This window comes from Strix uralensis, chromosome 5 (genome assembly GCF_047716275.1).
Source record: "Strix uralensis isolate ZFMK-TIS-50842 chromosome 5, bStrUra1, whole genome shotgun sequence".
Classification (NCBI taxonomy): domain Eukaryota; kingdom Metazoa; phylum Chordata; class Aves; order Strigiformes; family Strigidae; genus Strix; species Strix uralensis.
Genome location: NC_133976.1, coordinates 44,665,840 through 44,690,797, shown reverse-complemented (window position 1 = coordinate 44,690,797; position 24,958 = coordinate 44,665,840). Strand labels below are relative to the sequence as shown.

Here is a 24,958-nt window from a genome sequence, read left to right as displayed (position 1 = left end):
ACTGTAACCTGAGGGTGAACTGATTGCTTGTCCTGATAGCAAGTTTTATTCATTGTAAGCGCTAGAGAAAACACTGAGTTTCCACAACCAGGCATAAAGACAAATCATGTAAGTGGGAGAAGAGTGCTAGACTAAACACAGGTAGACTACAACATGTTATCTGACTTCCTCCTCTGGATGTGACAGCTTTGACAACTGACCTCCTTATAGTGGTGACTGAGAAACAGCACCCCAACTTTCTTAATGTACAGTGTCTCCTGGCATATATGATGATCGTGGAAAGTTCTTGCAGCTCTTTTCAAGGTCTCAAGTTTCAAGGCTCATAAGCTTAGACAATATAGATACTAACAAGTGTTTACTAGCCACCTGCACATACAAATGCAATAAACACAGAATAAAATGCTAAATGTAAAGAACATACATAGTAAAACGAATAACACCAAGAATACTGTAATATCAAGCATAAATAAATAGAAAAAAAAAAAAAGAAAAAAGGAAAAAATGCCAAAACAAGGAGGAAAAAACCCACATATCATAATAGAAGAGAGTAAGATCCTCTAGAACTGATTCATCTTTATTAGCAAGGTTTACCTAGCTAGAAGTCACATCCTACCTAGCAACAATGATTAACTACAGTAGAAACGTGCTTTATTCTCCACTCAAGGAGAGAAACTTCTTCTCTTGGAAAATTAAATAAGAGTTTCATGAAAAACAAATGGAATTTGAATCTCTTCTCACAAAACTTGCCCACACCAGACAGCATTTTTCCAGAGGACATCTCTGTAGACCGTGAGCTATGCCAGCAGCTATGTCCTGTGTACGATCACTCCTTTGCCACAGATCCCACTGGTTTATTGGCAAGGCATCTGCCAGACTCTCCTCCACACACAAGAAGTATAGCTGAGCACCACTCAAGCATTTGCCATTTCTGTACAAGACTGTAATTGATTATCTTTTAGAACTGCTAATGTGAAGACTACCTTGTTCATATGATAAAGCACTGGGTATACACAATCAAGGAAGGTGAGCGAATCAAAGCAGATTCATGTTAAGTTTACAGTAACTGTAAATTCTTATGTATTTTCTATGGACTGTACAGTATTTTATTGGTGATCCTATTACAAGGTGATAAAACAATTACCAGTATCAACATATGAAACTCCATCCAAAAGCAAAGCAACAAAACTCACTTCAGGTTTCTTCTGAGGAAAGTCTTTCTCATTTTTCCCGGGGGAAAAAAAGTGATATGACAGTAAATTTCACCCAGCAGAGAAGCATCACTGTCCCAACAGCATCAGAAAATGATAAGGCAACCAAACTGTGGATAAGCTCTTATCAAAAAAAACTTAAAAGGGATAGAAGATTGTGCTTACTAAGGAAAAGATATTTGTATAAAATAAACAGCCAAGTCCTAACACACAGAAATACATACGATCTCTTACCTAGTCAAGCTGCTTTGGCATGCTCTCCATAAAGGTAATGAAACTGAGTGATGTGCATGTACCATTATTAGTTTCCCAAAAAACGAACTGAATTACAGTTGGCCATTGATGGTGTACAACTACATATCCAAAACACACTTGAAACCATTTAATCTGTGAACAAGCATCAATATAAACCACAGACACCTAACTGTGAAAACATCTGAGTCAGCATTCAACACCATTTCAGAGTACAACTGTTGCCTACAGATCAGACACACTGCCATATATTTCTACTTTTTTTAACCAGGCACAATCTAGAAGAAAAATGTACAGTTTTCTGAATGGTTACTCATATTTTGGGTGAAAATGACAAAAGTTCTACAGAAAATATACTGGAGGTCAAGGCAACCACAAGGGAAAAAAAAACTAGTGTCAATTTTTCATCAGGGTATCTAGAGGAGCTTACTAGTACTTTGACAAAATGCGTACCTTCATTCTTCTAGTTCTAAGTTGCCATTCCTCCTGTCTACCAATATAGCTAACATAACTGGAACAAATATCCTTTCCATGACACCTTTTTTACATCTTTCAGATGTAAATAATCAAGTATTCAGCCTTTAATAAATAAATATTCAGCCTTCAGAATGTAATTCTTGGGCCTCTTCTTTTCTTACATAGACTGCTACTATCCCTTAACTTACAAAAGAACATCACCCTTATTTTACCCTGTTCACCCTTATTTCTGTAGTTTCAATCTCTTGCCCTTTCTGAGGTAGATCGATGGTACAAGTCACATCAAATTCTAGGCAAGCAAATAAATTTCACCCAATCAGAGAAGTAAGAAGTAATGTATTAAGTATCCTAAATGAATGCAGTTACTATGGAGATCCCTTTTAAATCTAAATAATTGTGATCTTTTGTCCCTCCTCTTCTGTATAGTACGGCATACTATATTTTCTGAGTATAACTATTTCTACAGATGGCCTAAAAAAACATTCTGGCCCCTGAAAAACAAATGAGCAAGTCCTTTCTACTGTTCAAACATGATAACTGGACTTAAGAAGTCAGCAATGTGACAGCTGATGAATGCTTCTATTTAGAAACATTCTGACATCTCCTGTTCTCTAATTCTGGTGTTTTTTTCTTGATATTGGTTGGGTGTTTGATTGTTTTTGGCATCTAAAATTTTGACTGGAACCCAGGGTTCATCTGCTCCTCCTGCTTACTCTCTTGAGAAGTACTAACTATATTTCAAGTAACCTTAAAAAACCTTACATATAAACATTATCTAAATCTCCTGAAAAGTATTTCTAAATCCCCAGTTTAAGATAACTTCCGTAAGGCAGGTTGCACCATAGTATAAAATCAACTGACACAGCTGCGGTCATTCTAAATCTGTGAGTTTCAAGTTGTTAAATGAATTGTCCAACTGCCCTGTCATAACTTTCCTCTAAAGAAGTTGTTACAGCATTTATATTGTACTCCTAAACTAAAAAACCAAGGAGGCAACATTTTGATAACCAGAATATACGTTTAGGAATAGGCAAGACTAAACAGGGACAGGTATGCTATATGCTGATTCACCTCTCAAAAGCCACAAACTAAGTTTAGCAACACATCAGTGTTGAGTGCTGTAGAAATGTCTTTACTCGTATCTCAATCATCAACTTTATAGAGAATCCTTAGAGAAGGTTTTAATGTGTCTTCATAGCCATGATGTTTTTAAGCAGCAGTGATTCGCAACTGTCATTCAGTTCCAGTGTTAACTGCTTTCCTTGTACTGTGCAGTTCATAGAATCATAGAAAATCAGGTTGGAAGGGACCTCAAGGATCATCTGTTCCAACCTTTCTTGGCTAAAGCACACTCTAGACAAGAAGGCCCACCATCCTGTCCAGTTGAATCTTAAAAGTGTCCAATGTTGGGGAATCCACCAGTTCCCTGGGAGATTATCCCAATGGCTGACTGTTCGCATTGTGAAAAATTTCCCTCTGGGGTCCAGTCGGAGTCTCCCTGAGAGTAACTTGTACCTATTACCCCTCGTCTTTTCCATGGGAGTCCTTGTAAAAAGGGAATCTCTACCTTCTTTGTAGCCACCCTGTAACTACTGGAACATGGTGATAATCAGTTCATGATAATCTATAACTCATAACCTGTCTCCTTCTCCTTTACTGACCATTACATTAACTCACAAAACCAGTTTTTTAGTCAGTAAACAAAGACTGTTCAACAGTTTACTGAACCCTGTACACATCTTTTAAAATCTCTTATTGATACTGCGTAGAAATGGATGTGCTGTTTCTGAAAAATAATGTGCTTAATCATCCATATTTATTTTCAGTGTTGTATCTGTATCACTCAGCTGACTGATAGTTGCACTTTTGTGGCGTTGTTCCCAGGAAGCTAATGTTGAAGGGATGCTGTAAACCTGATATAATATGTTGCAACAAATAGAAGGGCAATTAGGATTAATAAAACAGAGCTTTATCTAGTCTGTAGAAACAAGCAGATCATTCCAATAACCCCTCAAGGTTTCATAATCTTATCGTAACATTTCTGGTTTTATATGCCAAATCTTAGAGATTCCTTTTCACAAGCCTATTACTGTATTTTTAATAATACACTTGTCTTCATTTAAGACTCATAAAATCAGTTTCACTGTAAAAATGAATCATTTTCCAGAGTTTCTGGTTGATTTCTTTCAATTCAGCACTGGAATTTCAGCTGAGAGAAAGCTATTTGACAACTGAGGACATAAAGTTCCAGCAAAACAGAAGAAAAAAGCAAAAAAGAGAACGAAAGCCAAAGAGCATTCACACATGCATGCAAGAAGAAAAGGAAGAAACACAAACGGGTTTTTTTCGGAGCTCTTAGTAAAATATCTAATCAGCAGAAAACAGAAGCTCTTCAAACAGATCAGACATAGCGTGCTACAGGCAGATATCTGGAGAAAGCACTCTATGCTAAAGCTAAGGGTTTAGCAACCAACAAAAAGGCACAGAGACAGTGTATTCATGTAGCATCTGTAAGCAAATTCAGCGTGTTCTGTCTGAAACAAATATAACCTTATAGCCCCATGCCCACAGTACACAAAAAATGAAGAAGTAGCAGAAGCAAAGCTACAAAGGCAGATTGCTGACTGGGGTAAAGAAATGCCCAAAGAGCTCTGAGCTTATGTCAAGGAAACGAACAGAGGGAATAGGTACAAATCCCAGGTTCCCTCAATGTTCTACAGCATGATAGCAAGATGACAGTAAGATATCTGAGCATGAGGAGGAGGGAATGTACATACAAAAATAAGTACTTTCTGTCTAGATACATTGCTGATTACATAAATGAGTACCATCCCAGCCTGAGCACCTCTTTGCAAGGTCAGTCACAACCTAGTTACAGCACTCCAGCAGATGTACGTGCAAGAATGTATTTATCCCTAGTTATCCTTTTGAAAGCACTGTTATGAAGAAGATCAGGGACTATGGAAACTACAAAAAAACACATTAGATGACACTGGGGAAGGAGGGATCTCTTCCAGAAAAGTATGGTCAAAGTAGCTCTAGACGGGAAACTAAGATTTAGGTAGAGCTGCCAATGAGACAGAAGCAAAGGGAAAATATAAAGGGAATATAAACAAAAATGAAAAGAGAAAGGAGAATCAGAAACAATATGGGGATAGATGTCATTGTAGGTTGTAGCAAATTAGGATAATTATTCCAGAGCTTTCCTCTTCCCTAGCCCAAACTCATCATTCAGGCTTCTAAAGTCTGCTATTTTTTTTTGCAGGAGAGGAGTAGGGGAGCAGGGAGAGTTTATATTGGTAAAAAATGCAGAAAGAAACTCTGTTTGATGTTTGTAGGATTTGTTAACAGTCTTATACAGGTATTTGCAAGCCAAGCAAACCAATTTTTTTTTAAAGTCATAAGTTACTTAACAACAGATATAATCTCAGTTTCTTTTAACATACATTAAAAATAATTAGGTACTGATGAGCACATTTATCAAACAGACCAACACACTGACACTTTCTAAGAAGTATGCGCTGATGGACAAATCACTATTCAGAACAGCCTCAGTCTCCGAAAGAATAATGATAAGTAACAGCTGTACATAGTTCTGTAGTTCTTCAAGGTCTTTGCAATACCTGAATGGTATCAGCTCATTCTTTAACATGCCAGTAACAATACTATCAATTTCACTACAAGAGGGAATTCCAAACTCCTTGGAAACTTGTTACATGCCACGATATGCATTTTTAAAAGGAAAGCAAGTCAGGGGGTTTAGGCAAGTTGCTCATGTCCACTAATGCATCCTTGGAAAATTTCAGTATCAGACATCTGGATTTCTTCCACGCATTTTCTTTTTTCTCCTTTTTTTCTCCTTTTTTTTTTTTTGGGGGGGGGGGGTGGGGTGGGGTGGGGTGTGTCCTACATAAGCACTCCTCAAATTGTGAAGCAAAATTTAACAGGAAAAAGAATCCCCAAATTAATTAAAAGTAAAGTTAGTTAAGTGAAGCTCGTTTCCAGAATAGCACAGTAAAAATGTGACACAAGAGATACACATTCATGAAAAAAGAACTTCCAACAATCACACCAAAAATGCTTGACAAGAAACACTTCCCTCTAATTCAGGATAGAAGTTAACAGTGTGATCTCTACTTGTACTGTCACAAAGAGACTGGAGGAAATGAAGTCTTACTATTGATCAGCCACGAAGGACAGTCCACGTACAAATGGGAAAGTACAGCTTTCACACTCCTGTGAATGCCAAAAAGCTGTGAAAGCCATTGTATGTGATCCATGATGGGGCTGGATAGCATCAAACCACTTTCCACATGCTTAAAATCACTGGTTCTGCTTCAAAGGTAATTAGTGTAAGTAGAATTCTAGTTGTGATTAAATATAATGAGCCTAACTCAGCAGATTGTTAATATTTATTACTTCTGCAGGAAACAGTCTTTAAAATATATGTGAAAACAGAAAAAACAGAGAGAGGGCTTGCAAAACTCTTGTGCATTAACAATGGCTTCATATGAGTTATATATAACCTACCTTTTTCTGAACAACTGTTTTTTAAAGGAAGTCAGGTTTCAAATTCTTTCATTCTTTTTAAATGGATATGGAACTAGTCCACAAGGTTTGGGATGTGAACTGTTTTTCCAGAGTGCAGCTGGGGTGTCTGTACTGACAGGTCATAGCTCTAGACACTGAGGCTGCAAACAGTAAAATTTCAGGAAAATACAAAAATGACGATAATACAGCAACTGAGATGTAACAATTCTTTATTATAAGCATAGCTGTGTATTGCAAACATTTAGATCTTTTTGAGGAGCATATGGCTTCATATATAAAAAGCTACTGATTCTATTCTCCTTAAGAAATGTCTAAGTACATAATTATAAACTTTAGATGTAATTCCCATTTTAAAACCTCCCTAAATGCATATTTGCCCAATAGACCATAACTCTCCAAAAGGAATCACTGTTATCTGCAGGACAAACTATTAACAGTTTAATAGCTAGTGGTTTATTAACTAATGGTTTAATACAGTTTAAAGTTCTTAAAATTATTAACCCTGAAGTAAAATCAGATCTTTAAATAAACTCTGTTGGTGTTAAGCATTTTATTTAAACTAAAGATTCAAACACTGAGACGTGCTTCTAACAGCAAAATCCCATCAAAAACAGTTAAGGTTGCACAGTCTAAATGACATCTTATTCCTTTTTTCTCATCCTTCTTCCTAAAACAAATGTTCTTACTTGGCATCACAACTTATAAGGATGAGTGAAATAGTCTTATGGTATAGAGCAGCCTGGGCACTATTTGTTTTAGAAATTAAAAGGTATTGGGAGACCTATTAGGTGAAAGATCAAAGTGTACTGTTGTACAGTACTTGCAGAGACCTCTGTGCTATCGTGCCTTTTACACAGTATTGCCAGACTTTAAAATAAATGTTTGGGAGCTATCCTTGGAAGCTCCAGCTCCTGGATCTATGTGACTGCATGAAAATCTCAACTTTCAAAAAAAAATGCACTTCTAAACCTTGAGATTTAGGAGGGACTGAAGCAGTCATGGAAATCAGGCAGTAATGAGAAAAACTCCCAAATACATGGCTCATGGAAAAACCCATAATCTTAATATCTTTAATGGCTTAACTAAAGCTTTTTAAATGGCAAGACTGGAAACATGGCCTGTATGTTATGTGCTTTATGATCACCATGTTCAAAAACTTGCGCCTTCAGCTCAAATCACTGTTCTTCCATTTATTAGCATAGCTACAAGAGTCATCAATCAATATTGCTGTAAGAGCCCTTGTGCAGAGGCTCCTCTCAGAGCAAAACCACAGCCTTGCCTCTAGCCTGCAGTACAAAATTGAAGGTATAGCAGCAGAAGCACACTGTTAATATATTTGATAAATTCCAGAGCACTCCTAATCACTCCTAATTTCTAGCTGTTCTAAAGTATAACCCCCACCCCGAAACCCTAATCCAAGGAATCATGCTTTTCCAAATGTATTTTCAAATTTTTTGTATTTTCAAAATTATTTATTGCAAGAAAAATTCTACAGTGCCCATTTTCATTCACTTCAGATATCAATATAAACACAGCAGATTAACATCATAAAGTATATTTTTATGTGTTATCTTTGGTAATGGCTTCACAAAACATTTTTGTTTACGTGGGAAAGCGAGTAACTGAATTTCCTATTCTCTTTGCATTTTCAGAGATAATTGTTGTCATTATACTGGTAACAAAGACATGATTGCAAACAGGTCTAAGATGCATCTTTTCTCATTTCTAAATAAACTTATTTGAATGAGTGTTGTTCACATAAGAAAAGCTGTCAAAATGTGACGTTTATGATGGCTATATGTCTTCAAAATAAGATTTATAGTGCGAAACTTTGAAAGAAGGAAACGAAGAAAATCATCATTGAAGAACAAACTCATACTTGGAGAGGATTCAAAACTGCCAAAAAATGTTCTTTAGCTATCACCAACTCCATACTGCGGAGTCCACCTTACCCTGTATGTATGTAATCACTTGTGTCACATTAGTCATTTTTTGAGTTAACCTTCATGTATCAAATAGCAGAGTTGACAAGAAAGTCTATCCTCTTAGATCCTAATTGAAGCCTAAATCACCACAAGAACAGTGACAGAACTGGCTATCTCCAAATCTCTAATGAAATGTGGGCAGGAATTCACCTACCAAGAATTGCTAAGGTACATAACCAAAGCTAGCCTGGTAGTCTTTAAAAAGAGGATTGTGCAAAGAGATTAAGAACTACAAACAAAGGTAAAGCTCGCTCTCTCAAAAAAAGAACACCAAACTGCCCCCCAAAAGCATACAACACTGCAGATGTCTATTAATTTTGTTTGATTGTATTTACAGACAGGATCACAATAGCAGTTACCAACGTCAGCAAAGCTGCATTAGGATGACACAGTGTAATTCTTCTTACTGAGATACTTTAATCACAAATATTAAATACAACCAGTAACTAAAAAGTAAAAAAATCAAAATAACTTATCAACCTCCCCATTCAAAAACAGAGATAACATAGAGCCATAATAAAAACTGCAGGAGAAAAGAGAATTTGACATTAAAACTTCTTTGATCATAGAAGCAGTTCATTATAGTAGCTTCCTGGAAGTTGCCTCAGTAATTGTGTAAAACTGATTCCATGTATATACACAGTATGACTTAATGCAAAAAAAACCCCCAACTTTTTAAAATGGAAACTAGATGTTACTCTGAAAACAGCTGATTTAAAATCATAGCCAAGTTGTTATTCAATGCAATGTTTAAAAATAGCAAATTATAATATAGGAACACAGTATACAAGACAAGAAAACAAGCACATGTTAACCCCACTTACTGAAGCTGGCTTGTGAAATTCCAACGAGCAAATTAAGCTAATAAATATTTTGCTTTTGAAACCTTCCAAGTAATAGACAAAATATCAGTCAATAATTTATTGAAACCATTAAATGGCTTAAATGGTTAAATTCCTAGCTGAGAAAAATATGATTACATGACTTCTGAGGCACTTGGAAAACACATAATTTGAAAATGTGTCTAGAAAAGCATGTGCTTACCAACTGAAGAAAAAGCTGAGAAGCTGCAGCAAATAAATTAAATAGTAGAGACTAATTAATCACAGTGATAAAATAATAGATGACAACTAAACTGAAGCCCCAGGGAAGTACGAACCCAGAGCCATCTTGCAAAATTAAGTTGCATAACTAGCATACCTCAAAGCAGTACAGAATCTAAATCCATGTCAGAGATCTCACATTTAAAAATGCAAATCTGTGTCTGTAATACAAGATCGATAAAAAAAAGAAAAATGAGGTTTTGAGGCAGAGAATTTTGTAAGCATGGGCATCACAGAGAATACACTACTCTGAATAGTCTTAACATGATAACCAAAACAGAGTCAAAATAAAAAACTTTTACACTATGGAAATGTTACTTCATGATGTACCAGAAGTTCATACTTCACTGTGGAAGGAAAAAAAGCCGAAACTAACCGAAAAGTGAAACTAATTTAGGGGAAGACCTCATTAAAGAATTCAGGTAGTGTGAACACTCAAATGAACTATTTTATGCAAGCCTGCAGTATATGCACATGAATTTTAATGGGCAATGACAAAACCTGGGAGCACAGGGAATGAGGGCACTTCCATACTGCTTCTAGATTACTATATAGCAATGAAAGATTGAAATTGTAATGTAAGGGAATATTATTGTGATTAGTAGAGAACATTCAGAAACCACAGGCTCATTTCTTTTTGAAGGCTCATAAATTCAACTTTTACAAAACTGACCCTTCCAAAACCAAGGAATCCTTCATTGAGCTACTTCATCTCTGGTACATTACATACCTCTAGCTATAATATGGTAAATGGCAAAATATAAAACATGGTATCTTTAAACAAATAAATAAAATAGATATTAGGGTAAAAACCAGTAATATTGTGTGCTCATGAGCTAACAGTAAGTCTAACAGGAATTTAGTTCCTCTACATGTAAAGGAGTCAAACTGCCCATACAGTAACTTTTAGCACGCCAAGCCTCCTCGCATCTGCTCGCATTGGCCCTCCTCCTGTATTAGCACTTCGTTTCTGCAGTCTCCTAATTTATGTCACATTACCTGAACTTGTCTTTATTAAAGAAGAATAATGAAAAAACTGTTATTAAACAGCAGCCACCAAAAATCTCAATTATTTGATAAACCAAAGTACATGGCAGATTAAATTTGATTGCTGCTCACTATGGGAGGACAATGGACACCTTTTTTGAAACACATATTGCAAGATTTTTTTCCCTCCTCCACAAAGGATGACTGCAATCTTTTGCAATATCAAAGCTAAATGACAAAGGCCCCTGCATTTAAAAAAAAAGATGAGAACAATTAAACCCCACAAAAACATATTATGTCTTTAATTTTACCCTTTTAAGAACAATATTAATTTTATCTTCTTCCTACAACTGGAATCCAGTATTTTTGCCTCTTGGCACTGGATATTTTAAATTTTAGGTTTTAACTCAGGTTGAGAAAAAGTATTTTAGAACAGAGATCCACAATTTATCAATCCCAGTGTCAGAAGAATGCCTTGCTGCTTAGTGTATGAATAACATATAGTTCACAAGGGTGCTTTAAGCAGGCCCAAAGGTAGCATACATGAACTTCCTTACATGGCTGAATGTATAGCCTGATCAAACTGGCTATATGCTCCTCACCGATGATGGATGAGAGACAAATGTAATTTTACTTCTGTTTTATTATTCTAATTTCCCATGTATATTCCAACAGAGTGTTAAATAAATTACACATTACAAATGTTAAATGACCACTGTACAGTTTCATTTCGGTAATTCATTGTTAGATCATTTGTAGTTTATAATCATAATACCATGACTGATAAAATTAACTGATGGATACTATGAAAAGCTCTGTCAACCTATTCTGCCAGCAGAATAGAGAGAATTTGTATGTGATGGAGTACCAATAATAGTTGATTAATTTTTTCTCACTATACACAAATAAATCCACACTATTCTGAAACAGCTGCCTGTGATTTCTGGACACTTGACACAGGAACACAAGTGAAAAGAAAATCTTTAGAGTATCTGCAGTAGCGAAATTTACTACAAACAGGTCTATAACAACTCCTGGATTTTTTGTATACATACATCAGTTGAATTCTACAAATTGCTTGGAATTTCTAATATTTATGCATGTAACTGTCAGTCATCTGCTGCCAAAACTTAAGATCCGATGGAAAAGCATAATTGATTTGGTTGAAGGTATCCCATGTGTTAAATAACAACTCCCCAAAGTTCCTCCATATCTTTCTGCGCATCAGATAAAAATTGCAAGAGCTGACCAATACTATAACATGTTGCGACCCTTTGCAAATTCCTTAGATACAGGTATATGGCATTATTTTGTGATTACCCAACAATACGCATAATGCTCTTAGTCTGCGGAGTTTCTATTTGTTACTAGAAACATCAAGCTCAAAATTTGCCAAAGATTGGGAACATTCTGCAATGCAGCTCTGCCAAGAGGAAGAGGAGAATGGCCCTGTGTGGGAGATGTGAGGAGAAACTATGAAGTTGGAGCAAATTAGCTGTGTAGGTAAAAGACCAGAAAGATAAAGGGTGAAGAGAGGTGTGATAGCATGCAGGGACTATAAACCACAAGAGTCACAGAGGGAAAGAAGAGAAAATGGCAGGAAAGTATGATTGACAGAAGCAGCAGTGGAAAGTTAAGAGGAATAGATAAATAAGAATTTTGAGAAGTTTTTTTGAAACTGATTTTTTTTCTAACGATCTTCTGGAACATATGTATGATTCTTTATATGTCTAAAAAATGCCTACTGGTAGCACAGTTAGTGCATTGTATAAATAAACATACAGATTTTTCAAACAAGCATTACATTGCCCTCAGCTTCAGTGAAATGTTACACATTTCTCTTCATGTTGTCTGATTAAATGTAATGTTAAAACCCATCATTGAACTTGGTTGCCCAGAGAGATGTTGGTAATTTTTTGGCTATTGAGGTTTATACATATTCTTCTCCACCAAATAATTTTATTTTTACTGCTTGCCAAAAAACATACAAGATTTATTTCTATTCAGAACTAGTCTGTTTCATACACCAGTTTGGCTAAATGAATAGAGATTTCATATACAACAATAAAATTCCTTCAATTCTACTACATGATATACTGTCAAATGTATATTCTATAAGCAGAATGGTGCTGAAGAGCACAGATTCTCTGTACCTTACTGTCCACAATCTTCCACCACAAAAAGGCAGGCTCTATCAGCACCTAGCGTAGAGGAACTATTTTGTTGGAACTGTTAACAGAAATGCCTTAACACACGTTCACTTGCTTTGGTTCTCAAATGATATTGCCACCTTTTATTGTTACCTTTGTAACATAGTACACCCATATAACCTGCTACGTTTCCCAGGGCATACTACTTAGGATTGACAATAAAAGCAGTGTCTGTTCTCTACTGTACCATGACTGGTACTTCACCAGCTGTCTCAGATTTTTTTCAAAGGAAAACATCAATAATATAATCCACAACACAACCATGGCTCATTTTCTTGTCTCAGCGAGTAATCTTAATTACTTGATGTTTTATAAAGCTGTAGTTATCGAAGGCCAGTGCAGCTTGTACTGTGATTGGTCATACTGTTCAGTGAACAGCACAACCCTGACCAGGGCAGTGCAGAACAATTAGTGATTAAGTGGTTGACACAAACCCATAAAGCTCTCCTACTCATGTCCCAGCTAACCGGATCTGACTACACTGATAAAACTAAGTGTTCTTCTGCAAGATTTCGGGTGTGAGCAAATGTCAGTGTAATATTATTTTTAGCTTGGTAAATTCTAGTATTACAATTCACTTTTACTGAGAAGGCAGCGGCAGTAATTTCAGTGTGGGCAGTGATAAAGACACACTGCTGGATTATCTGGGCCTCTTACCTAAAATGATTACAGGATTAATCAAAGTCTACCCCCGTGAAATGAAACTGAGTTGGATAAAGGCAGAAATGTTCACTGCATTGATTTCTTACACTTGTTAAAAGAACGGCGAATAAGAAGAAATACCAAAAAAATGGAAGTACAATTAGCGTTTAGCTTCAGAGTACGTAATTCAGTCACTTACTGTCCACAACACAGACTATGTGCTTAACTCTCTTCTCTTTGTTTATTCAGGACTCCACGTTTCTGTAAGAAAAACAAATACATGCATTTATCATCTACATAAAATTAATTACCTAGTTTCATTTGTGTCATAGAAGTTTACCATTTTCATATATAGTTTTGGCTTACTTCAAGATTTAAAGCCTTGGGTTTTTGTGAAAGCATCCAGAAGAGAAAATCCACATTGCTCCTTTTCCTTAAAAGGCAAAGTTTCCAGTCTTAGGCACTACGATAGCAGCAAGAGATGGGAAATACAGAGGTTCAAGGGACAAATCTCTTTTGAAACCTCGTATCAAATTCTGGGCATCTGAATTGCATCGGGGCACTTGCAGCTCTCCCCAGTTCAGGGAAGGTGACAGGCTCTCGCACCTGTGAGGCTGGCAATCCTCTGCTCAAAATAAAAATCTCGTGTTGTATCGGATCCTGGCTAGATTACCCCATCACACTGAGGAGTTAAGGAAGAAACAATGTGTACCAAAGTGTGTACCTCCAATGACAGCCACAGCCTCCCCCACCGCTTCTGGAGGAAAGCAGAACACGCTGCAGAGAGGTGTTTGATGCCTTACTCCCACTGTTTCGTGCAGACAATTAGCATAATAAGCACTGATCACAGCACACCAGCTGCTTAGCCTTTCTTGGGCAGTTCACAGGTATCACAACAGAGGTGAGTTCTAAGGCAGGATTTGAAGGAACACAGCATACTGGCTTTGCAGATTTTTACTATTAACAATTTTCATGAATAAAGGTTGCATGAGAGAAGGGAGAAAATTGGGACTGATGGGCAATAAGGGTTGCAATAAGGGCAACATTCACATGAAAAATTAGGTAGGATCAAGCTGTGAAGGCACTTAAATGCGAAGGTGACCAGTTTTGATGCAGTCAAAAAAGGGAGCCAAATGCACTATTATCAAGATAGGTAAATGTATTTTTAATTTTACATCAACTTTGTCAGTGGAAAACAGAACTGCTGTTATCTGAAGTTGTCAAACTATATCACATCAACCCCTGCTCTGGTCTTTAAAAAAGGCAAATCACAATTCCATCCAGCATCTCACTCTAAATTAACCAGGCTACCATCTTTAACCATCTTATACCATCAAATAATAAAGGATTCAGAACATAACTGATTAAAAAAATCTGATTATTTTAGTAAAAAATTAATATTGCCTTCTGTATAGTTCTGTCAATATCTATGATTATTCCAGAAATCACTCACTTGCATGTCAGTCTACTGAAGAAACCTGTTAGGCAACAACTAACAGCTGTTTGGAGATGAGGGCTATACAGTCTGTGAGTCTGAAGCATACAATATTATGTTGTTATTAAGTTTTAAGCTTTTTTGAACTGTAGGGATTAGGTTTTCTATCTAACAGTCTATTGCATTATGTCCTAGACATCAGTGAGGCGTTGTGGAGCTCTTGAACAATGCAAAGTTAGCCAGATGATGATATAAAACCCTTATTCGAAAGGGTAAAATAATTCGGATGTTGGTGTAAAACACAGCTGTGGGATCAACTAATTTCTCTCCCGGAGTTTATAATGCATCCGGCAATAGTCTTAGCAGGCCTTACATAGCTTGGTGCGCCTTATTAGCTGTATAAAATATTCTGATACAGGCCATGACAGACCTAATCTGAACTACAGTACTTAAATACATATAGAACAGATTCAACCAAAACTTTGTCTCTCACTGTCATTCAAGCCCTCCCAAACCAAGGGATTTAAAATTCAGACACACTCAGAAACAGGTTTCATTAAAAGCTCTAATCCCAACCTTCTCCCAGGGTTCAGAGGCAGGGTTTTGGTTCAGGTCTCTGTGTACATCTTGCATTTGAGTAGAGGTAACTGAAAGTGCCTTAGAGAAATTAACACACAGAGTCACACCTGCTCTGTGGTACACTGTCTCAATCTTCCCCTGTTTCTCTAAGCTGTCTGTGTCAAGCTGTGTCTTATTATTACTGAGCCTTTCAGAAGATTAACTATTTCCTCCTGCTGCAAAGACAGAAAATGGAAAGGAAAGACAGATGTTTACTTGAGTTCTAACTAGAAATAACTGAACAAAAATACAGGTTATGTGCTAGAGAAGCAAATTTAAGCAAAACCATGAATAAGTGTGGCGCTTCATTAAGTGCAGATTCAGCCTGCCTGCTCCCTTGAAGTTGACAGACGGAGTTTCCAAAACAGATGAAAAATGTAATGCAGAACTGGAATAAATAAGTAAAACCCAATCAATAAAAATCAACAGTTATCAAGGAGACTAAATACCAGTACTCTTTGCAAGGATTGCAGAGCTAAAATATATAGAGAGAAATAAACAGGAAAGATTTGCATTTCTAGAGAAAGATCAAAAAAATTACCAGAGAAATTCAACTGTGTTTCTCTTTACTATTAAACACAGGCTATTTTTTATGAGATGTGTTGGAAGATTAATTCATTCACCCTTGGTATGGACTCCTGTGGGTCTTCAGTGCAGGAGATCCCCTGCAGTGACAACTATATTTCCAGAGCTACAAATAGCATCTGTCATACCTCTAGTATCTTTCAAGGCTCTGTTTTCATTTCAATAATATTTGTAAGGGAAGACTTTTCCTAATGAAACCATTGGAAATATCAACAGAAACGCATTCTGATATGCCTGAATACATCCTGTAATATCCCTTTGAAGTTTAATCTATATTTAACAAATGGTATCTACAGAACATACTTTAGGGCATGTAATTTTAGGGTAAATAATCATGTAGATGATCTGCAACTTTTACTTCAGTTAGTCATAAGGACATGCAAAAGCAATCAAAACGAAGCCTTTTTTAGTTAATTCTAAGATCTCTGTTCCCAGTTACCTTTAGTGGTAACCAATTATGGAAATAGTCCCATTAAGCTGGAGTAACTGGATTACTAAAATAAACCAAGTTCAGTCAGCCACACTGAATTTAAGAATATACATGCATATCTTTGTTCATGAAATGAAACCCTACTCCACCGCAAGGAAGGGATTTTTTGCAGTTTTCCTCAGAAAACTCTTTTTTAACTCATATAGAAACAGTAATTTACATTTATTACAGGTGACAAAGAATGTTTTTAGCATCACAGAATCATGGCAAAAATAAGCCCCTTCTATTACATGCTTCACTATTCATTGTGAACTCTAATATGAAAGAGAAAAGGCAAGTTGCATGGTAATTAAAGATTTCTCAAGATCTCTTAGGCCATCTGCAGTTTCTTTATCCTATTACTATTTTTACAGTCAGGAAGGACTGTGTGATCTTTTAGAAACTCCATGAAGAAACAATTTTCGTCTGTTTAGGATTATGGGCTAAAAACTCAGTAGTAGACCATATGGCTTTTATTTGAATATTTTTCTCTCCTTTCAAACATTGAGGAATAATTTTGCAAACTAAATCTCTATACTCTGGAGTAATACAGAGTTGCTAATACATCGTCATTATGGTTTAGCAACAGTTTGAGAGCACAACTGGACATTTTTGTTATGAAGAACTAACAGCTCTGGAAATCAGTTTCAGGAGGGTTTTGGTTTTGACAGAGCTGAAACTTAGTGGAGTTTATTGATCATCTTTCAAACCTGAGAACATCCCTTTATGTGGCATATCTGGGAGGTTTTGAATAAACCATTTTGAAATTTTGGGTGGCAAAATGCGAAAATATAAATGAAACTTCGAACAAAAAGCAACTGGTGTTTAGCCTACTGAATTTAGAAGCACAGCCTCAAAACCCAACACCAGTAGTGTTAGAAATGAAAAAGGGAATTTCAAATTTTTTTTGCTGATTTAGAATTATTTATAAGAGAGAAAATTATATTAATTGAAAGTGGAATTTATACAGTATTATGAATAGACTGACACCCTGTAAAACATAGAACTGACATCTGGGAAAATGAGGCTAGCATTCGATTATGAAGTTTAAATTAGCTAATAATCAGTACAGAGTCTGGATAATTTCTAGTTGCATAATGTGCAACAAATTAAGTGTATTTTGAAAAAAATGGAGTGGGCATTTATTAATTGCTTCACATACTGAAACAGAAATTGTCATACATTATGAACTTTACATTCCATAATCATATGCATATTCTAATGTTTTATGGGCTTAATTTTCCCAGCATAAACTTTTTATTGTGAGTAACATTGATTTTGTCAAAGCCTCAAATAAGTCACAGAACAGATCTGGGGATTAGTTTAGAAGGGATTTAAAGCACACACTGTGAATCCCTATACAACCACCACTTAAAACACTATCCGTTCAGGCCCAGATGGATTGCTATGGCAACAGAATCCCAAATACCAGGTTTGTAACTAACAAAAATGTAAATTATTGATGAACTCAGAGTTGTCTCTCTTGGACACCCTCCTATTCAAATACCAAACCGTATGGTTAGAGTACAGAGAAAAGGTTGATATGCAATTTCCCCAGCCCAGTGAGCACTAATCCCAAAGGATTTCATTAAATCTTTTGGCTTAAATTTTTATTCTTGGAACAGCAGTCAGCAAGCAGGGATTACATTAAAACAGGCACTATTGAGGTCATTACTGACTGAATTCAGACCTGTAATATAGCAAAACAGAAACGAATTTTAAATACACCTCCACAAAAAAACCCGCCTAAATAGTACTCCTCTAAATTATCATGCATTAGATGACAGCATTCTTCCCCTTACACCCATCACCCCGCCTCCTTGCTAGTAAAAAATGATGGAGAACAGTACAGAAGAGTAAAAACCAATATACGTATTATTTGATAAAGAGGTACACATATCATGGTAGAGGTGATTGTGCACAAACAAGTGAGTTGCAGCAGAATAATGAATGAAAGGAGGCTCAGTAGTCTTTGCCATTCTGTAAATCAAAATCCAGAATAAAAAGTTCTCTAGCAAATAAGCAAACCAGAAAAAAAAAAGTACTTATTTTCATCTTTATTGCAAATTTCATTAGAAGTCTGATAAAGAAATAAATAGTGGTAGGAAAGCTAAGCTCTTCTATGGACCCCCTGTTCTGGAAAGCCTCTCAGACTAGAGAATGTGATTAACACAGTGAGTAGCACACAGAAATATTCCCATCAGCTCTCACATTTTGGACTGCAACAGTCTAAGAGGGTTTTAAGACAACCTAAGGCTTTAAAAAAAAAAAAATTCTCAGATGTGTGCCTGCCATTAGGTATCAGTGTACAGAGAAGAGAGATGGTGAACTTCTACCTGTAAGAGCTTGTCCTCTCAAAACTAGGAGGAAAACTTACTCGTCTGTGGAAATGGATAAATATGGATGCATGCTGCTGGTCTTCCAGGGAAAGGAAACAACTATTGGAACAGGATATGAAATAGAAAAGATAAACAAAGATAAGGAGCAATTTTTTTAAGACAAGGGAGAAATTGAGAGCAACAAAATGAAAAAGAAAAGATACTGGTTGTACCACACACTTCTTGGTAGGGCAGGAGAAATTTTCCCATCCTCATCCATACACATGAGCATTTATTCAGCACAGTATGTAAAGACAGAGTAGCTACACAGGGGAGCCGCCATTTGGACAGCCATTTAAGCTTACAGATATTAACTAGACTGCAGGCTTTTTTTAGGTCTTGACATACAATATTTAAATATTTCAGCCTACAAATTAGCAGAACACACATGCAGTGTCACTGTGGCCACTAGTGGTAAAAACAGCATTTTGACCCTGCTTCCTCTGCTCATTCAGTCTGTGGCTCGCCCTCCCCACCCTGTGACACATGTGGTTAAAGTTGTAAACACCTTTCAGCTCTAGGGATTTCTCTACTTAGCGAAGGACTCTGCTTATTGCAGAATTTGTCTCTGGGAATACTTTTTACAATACTAGCAATGAAGCTGCTTTTTTTGGCCTATGTTCACTTGTTTTTAGTTACCTGCTGCCTAATGTTCAAAGATGCTGCTCACCCATGGCTTCCTCAAAATTTCAGTTCTTAGTAGATTAAAGATCCAAGGGTTTCAACTCCATGGAGGCTCTGCGATCATTTTTCCATAGGAAACTGGCTAGTCTTTTCTTGCTTGTACTCCACACCTCCATCTGACATACTGTGTTTCTGCCACACATAACTCATACACAGGCTAAAGAGTAGCTACTAACCCACAGTAAGTGCTAGCTGCTTCTCAAGTGCCCCTGCATCTCTCTCCCAGATGTGTGATGCTTCTCACATTCTCAGCTACTGGTTTTCCCACTAGCACTGCCCAGAACATGCCTTACTGCCCTCTTTGGTTCTCCGTCCTGATGGATTCAGATCGCCTGCTGCTCATCAGCAGTCTTTTCCAGCTTGTGCTTTATCCTTACGCTTGGCTTGATGTTAAAAGAGCCATCCACTCTGATATTTCAATCAACCACACTTAGGTCAGTATCACAACTTCACAATCAATAAACAATCATATGAATCAGTGGCCATTAAAAGATTCATTTTTCATGAAAGAAAACCTATTAACGGTGATAATACAGCCAGTGACAATACAGTCACAAATTGGTATCTGAATCAACTTGAGTTTATGCTCTTATGACAACTCTTGGCCATATGCAGGAATGCCAAAGGATTATCAGAATTTCAGGCAGCACTAGTGTTCCCCCCACTATCTATCCAGGACAATATATGGCTCTTCCTCTACTAACAGCCATTTCACAGTGAAACTACTGTAATCCTGCTGTATAAATGGGATGTCAGATGTGCCAGAGATGTGGATGTACACCAAATGTGACACAGACTCCCAGGAAATCTTTGTATATGATAGACCATTAAAGTAGACAAGTTGGATGTGTTCACACTATATAGGCACACTTCAATCACTTTGCTGCATCTGTCATGTAATAACTGTGGAGCTGCTCTGGGAAGAATCTTCACAGTGCATAGATTGCCATTGCTGCTTTGTGATTGCTGGTCATGTCTCAGATATTTTCTTAGAAAACAGTAGAGTTTTCAAACTTTACATGAAGACTACATATTTCCATTTGCACATATGAAGACATGAGAATACTACTAACATTTATTAGAAGTAAAAACCCCTAAAAACTTTACACATCCAAGTGTAACTTTGTTTTCCTAAGTGAAAGTTTTCAAGGGTTCAGCTGAAACAACCAGCTCTCCTGACATGACATTTCATCTAATTGAATTCCAAATATTTTCAGGCTTTCCTAGACAAAAAGATAGACCTACCATTATTTTCTGAGTCATTTTAGAAAAAAGAAATCCAGTTCTCCATGAGTTGCTTCATAACACTATTTAGACTAGATTTCTTGGATTATATGAAATAATAAGAAAATAGTTCCTAGCAAAATTGGTTTCAGAAGTCATATTTAGGTTGCTTGTTACAGCTATAGACCAAGATGTACTTAGAAGCACAGTGAAGGTTTTTAATCAGTCTCCCAAATCCTTCCTAGAAAGATAACATAGATCTTTACATTAATAGCTGGTGTATTTTATGGAACTAACACAAGCCATCTAACTGTAAACACTCTGAAGAACTCCAGTACCTTCAGTACACTCTCAGCTGCATTCCAGTGTTTGGAGATTCAAAATTTAATTGCTTTTATCACAGGACAAAAGCACCTGCTGCAATATCCACTGCAGGAAGTGATTATATGTTACATAAATCTGTTGATCTTTTTGTTCTGTAAGTTTGGCGTGAGGGTTTTTTATTTCTCAATTCTACTTTACAAAAATGCACTAATATGGGCAAGCAATTCACCCATAAAACCTGATACTGAATATCAGCACCTCATCAGATTAAGCAATGTTATCTATGGATGAGTTGTTCTAATAACCTTCCTATATTACCCTAAAGAGACTTACAGTGGCAACAACTTGAATATTTGCTGGCCATTTAAATGCATCCCTTCAAAGACAACTTTTGAGAATCAGAGAAAATCCTAAACAGACTTGTATTCTGAAGTTCATTCATTCTGGATATGTATGCTAAAAGATAATGGATAATTCACTGTTGGTATAATGTTAGCCCTCACTTTCTCTCATATACTCTTAAGTTTTATTCATGCTGCCATTTTAATTCTCCTAAAGAAAATTGTTAAGAAGAAATATGAAAGTCTACCAAGTCCAAATACAGACAAAAACCAAGTTACTGCCTACCCCCTCCTTTACTAATCCAAGAAGTAACAGCCTACTTAGTGCTTGGATTTCTGGCAAGCAGAGAACAAATCCTATAAAAACAGGTACATCAATTTCCGAAGCTGCTATCCATGATTTTTCACATTCATTTTAATGTTGCTTGCTCTGCGTTCACCATGTAACATCCTTTGTCCTACACCTACAGCTCTTTGCTCCCTTTCACCTTTCTGTAATTACCTGGGGGCTTCATATCCCAAGACTACTGTTTTTAATCTTCATGTGAAATTTCACTACTCTTATGGTCACAGTTGGTTTTCCCTTTCTGTTGAACCACATTTTAAACTATTAAGAGACTGAAAAGTCATCAACTTAAATGATGTTTCTTTACAAGAAGATGATGCATTGTATCTTTCTGTGGTCAGCGGCAACAAAGAATTAAGAATCTTTTTGATTCTTAATCTTTTGATCTTTTGTACTGGTACTAGAATTTATTAATAACAGGATCACTAAATAAAGTATGCATACTTGAAAATTTTCAATATTTCTTTCCAGTTACAACATGTAATACTTTATTAATTCATTTACAAAAAAATGTTTATAAACACTCTACCATGGTTTAGCATTGAATTAAGTTTATCGTAAGAAAGCAAGCAAACAGTTATACCATCATCAGTAGAAATACTTTACAACCTTATGGCTAGACAATTAGGATGACAAAATCATGAGCAATTAGTTAAAAATCAAAAAAAGTTTGCAGCCTTCTAATTATTTATGTTCAAAAATTAACTGTGCTATTTCTGTCTTTCATACATTTGTCACAAGAATGGATTACTATTATGAGCCTGTTGTATAATCATCACAAAGTCCGTTGGAAAATATGAATTAATCCTGTACCATGTTCTTTGTCTTCCTCAGCATATTAGAATATTAGCCCTCCTCACAGTTAGTCAAAAAAACCTTAAGCAATTGTTAAAAACTGAATTTTGATAAGTTATGCTTGTATAGTACAAAGATCTAAAGAAACAAACAAAAAAAAAAGATGGATTAGCATGAAAATAACAGGATTGTAGAAATGCCCCTGAAAATGAGAGAACTGAACAGACCAGCTTTTGTAAAACTGTTATATTCACATTTGTCACAGTCTACTTCTGACACTGTCTAGTGTCTTTCTTATTTAGTACTGTCCAGAAATTATTTTTTCAGTGACTGTCAGTGTAGCAGACAGCAGTGTCTCCTGGAAGGGGCAGTATCTAGTGCCGTTACAGAAGTAAAAACAAGATGTGCTGATCAGTATCATTGGTCCTCAAACACAAATAATGAGATCACCAGTCAGTAGATCTTTCTGGTTTTTCAGTGTTTTTCCTTTTGCTTAGACACAGAGGAGCAATCACACAGACAGCAACAAATAAACCACACCAAACAAAAAAATAGTAGACAAAAATATTGTCTGGGTATAAAATCCATGAATGTCAACAGCAATGCAAACTGGAGTTTACAGTCAGGCTACAACTTGATGAAGAAACATAACCTAAATGACAAAAGTGAACTTTGAGTGACAAATGACAACAGCCTGTGAAAAGTACTGGGTGGGTATGTAAGTAGCCACTGTTGCAAATGCTACCTTGACTCTTCGAAGATGCAAAGTCAACTCAGCAGCAGCTGCACAGTTCAGCAGAAATGTCTCATACCCCTGAGATAAATGGTCATCAGCCTAGCTGGCTGTGCAAGAGAGAGAATTTAGTTATCTGAGCTCTTAACCAAGCACAGGTGATGTCTCAGTGTAATGTGGCTAAGTCATGCTATTTTCCATAGTTAGTGGCACATAGTAACATACTATCTGGCCACCTTGGCTTCCTTCCCTGGTCAACAAATTAGGTAGGGCTGGCATCTGAAGTACATTCCATCTCCACACTTATGGAAGCACAGTAGAAGTTTTAAATAGCTTATTGCTGCTGGGATTTTGGTCTAAATTCATAAATTTATAACATCATCTAGAAATATCACCTCAGTATCTTAAAACATTTATTTACACAGTATGTGCACGTGCCCAACAAATGCATCTGATTCTGCAATCCTAGAGATGAAACTCTGAAGCATCATGACTTTTTTCATCTTGAAACTACAAGTAAAAACCTAGAGACAGGGGAATTCAGGCAGACCTTTTAATCACAGGTGTCACCCTGGGCTGTGATAGAAGAGTTTAACAGCCAATCCTTGCAGATTACATGCAAATATATTATTATTAAAAGCAGGATAAAAGACAAGTGGTGGTTTTGCAATTCTACATGAAAGGAAAAAAGGAAGCATCAAGTCCACATCCAGCAAATCTGATAGCCTAATCAAAAAGTAGCATACCAGACATTGCAGTGTGTTGAGGTACAGATGGCTAGGAACATTAAAAGAAGTAGTTATCATTATTGTTCCTTACATAGTTGAGTAAAGAAAGGACATCTTGATATTGTACTTGGCTATAAAATCAACTTCCTCAGCTAGATATTGCCAGAACGAATCTAATGGAAATGCTATTTAGTGAAAACCAAATAATTACCTTGTAATTACCATCTCATGTGTCACATTTAATGTTAGCATGTCTGAATCAAGGAAAATTCAAGAAAGGTCTATTTGAAATCCCTAAAAAACCCATATGGCAAATATTTTAATTGGGCTACTTTTGCTGACGAAGCTAAGTATTCCACTTAGCAATATTTCTCCCTCTTTGTAGAGCCAAATGTTAACGTAAACCACCCTTTAATTTAATCTTCCTATCCATCTTGAGGAAACCTGTTTAATTTTTGATTATTAGATTCTCTGAAATATAGCTTATTCAGACCAAACTTTAGCCACTTCATAAAAACTACAGATTTGCACTCAAATAGAACACTGGAGCAGTTTGAAGGGAAAAACCATTTGTTCTGTCTCAGCTGATGTATAGCGTAATTTTCTGAGATTCTTTCACTGCAATTTGCAAACACATTAGCTAAGACTATAAAACAAAAGCAATCTGTACTACCCATGGCCCAGAAGATGAGAAAGTTAGAAAACATAACAAATGCCTGAATCATCTTGAGGCAGGGCCACACTCTACATCAACATAGAACATCATTATCCAAAATGTGCCTCATCTGTTTTTCTAACTGACAAAGCAAGCCTGGCCACTGAACACCTAATGCTGCAACATATTCTTAAAACAGGCTGTATTAGACATTTAAGGAGGGGCCTA

General features: G+C 36.4%; 1 protein-coding gene across 5 annotated transcripts in view; it reads right to left on the bottom strand.

The window, feature by feature from the left end:
* Positions 1 to 24,958, bottom strand: part of SYT1 (synaptotagmin 1) — a 364,659-nt gene that overhangs the window by 218,005 nt on the left and 121,696 nt on the right. For all 5 annotated transcript variants that reach the window (XM_074870647.1, XM_074870649.1, XM_074870645.1 and 2 more), the window contains one exon: positions 13,615 to 13,676. The gene's annotated coding sequence lies outside the window, so the exon portion shown is untranslated. The remainder of the gene's footprint in view (positions 1 to 13,614; positions 13,677 to 24,958) is intronic.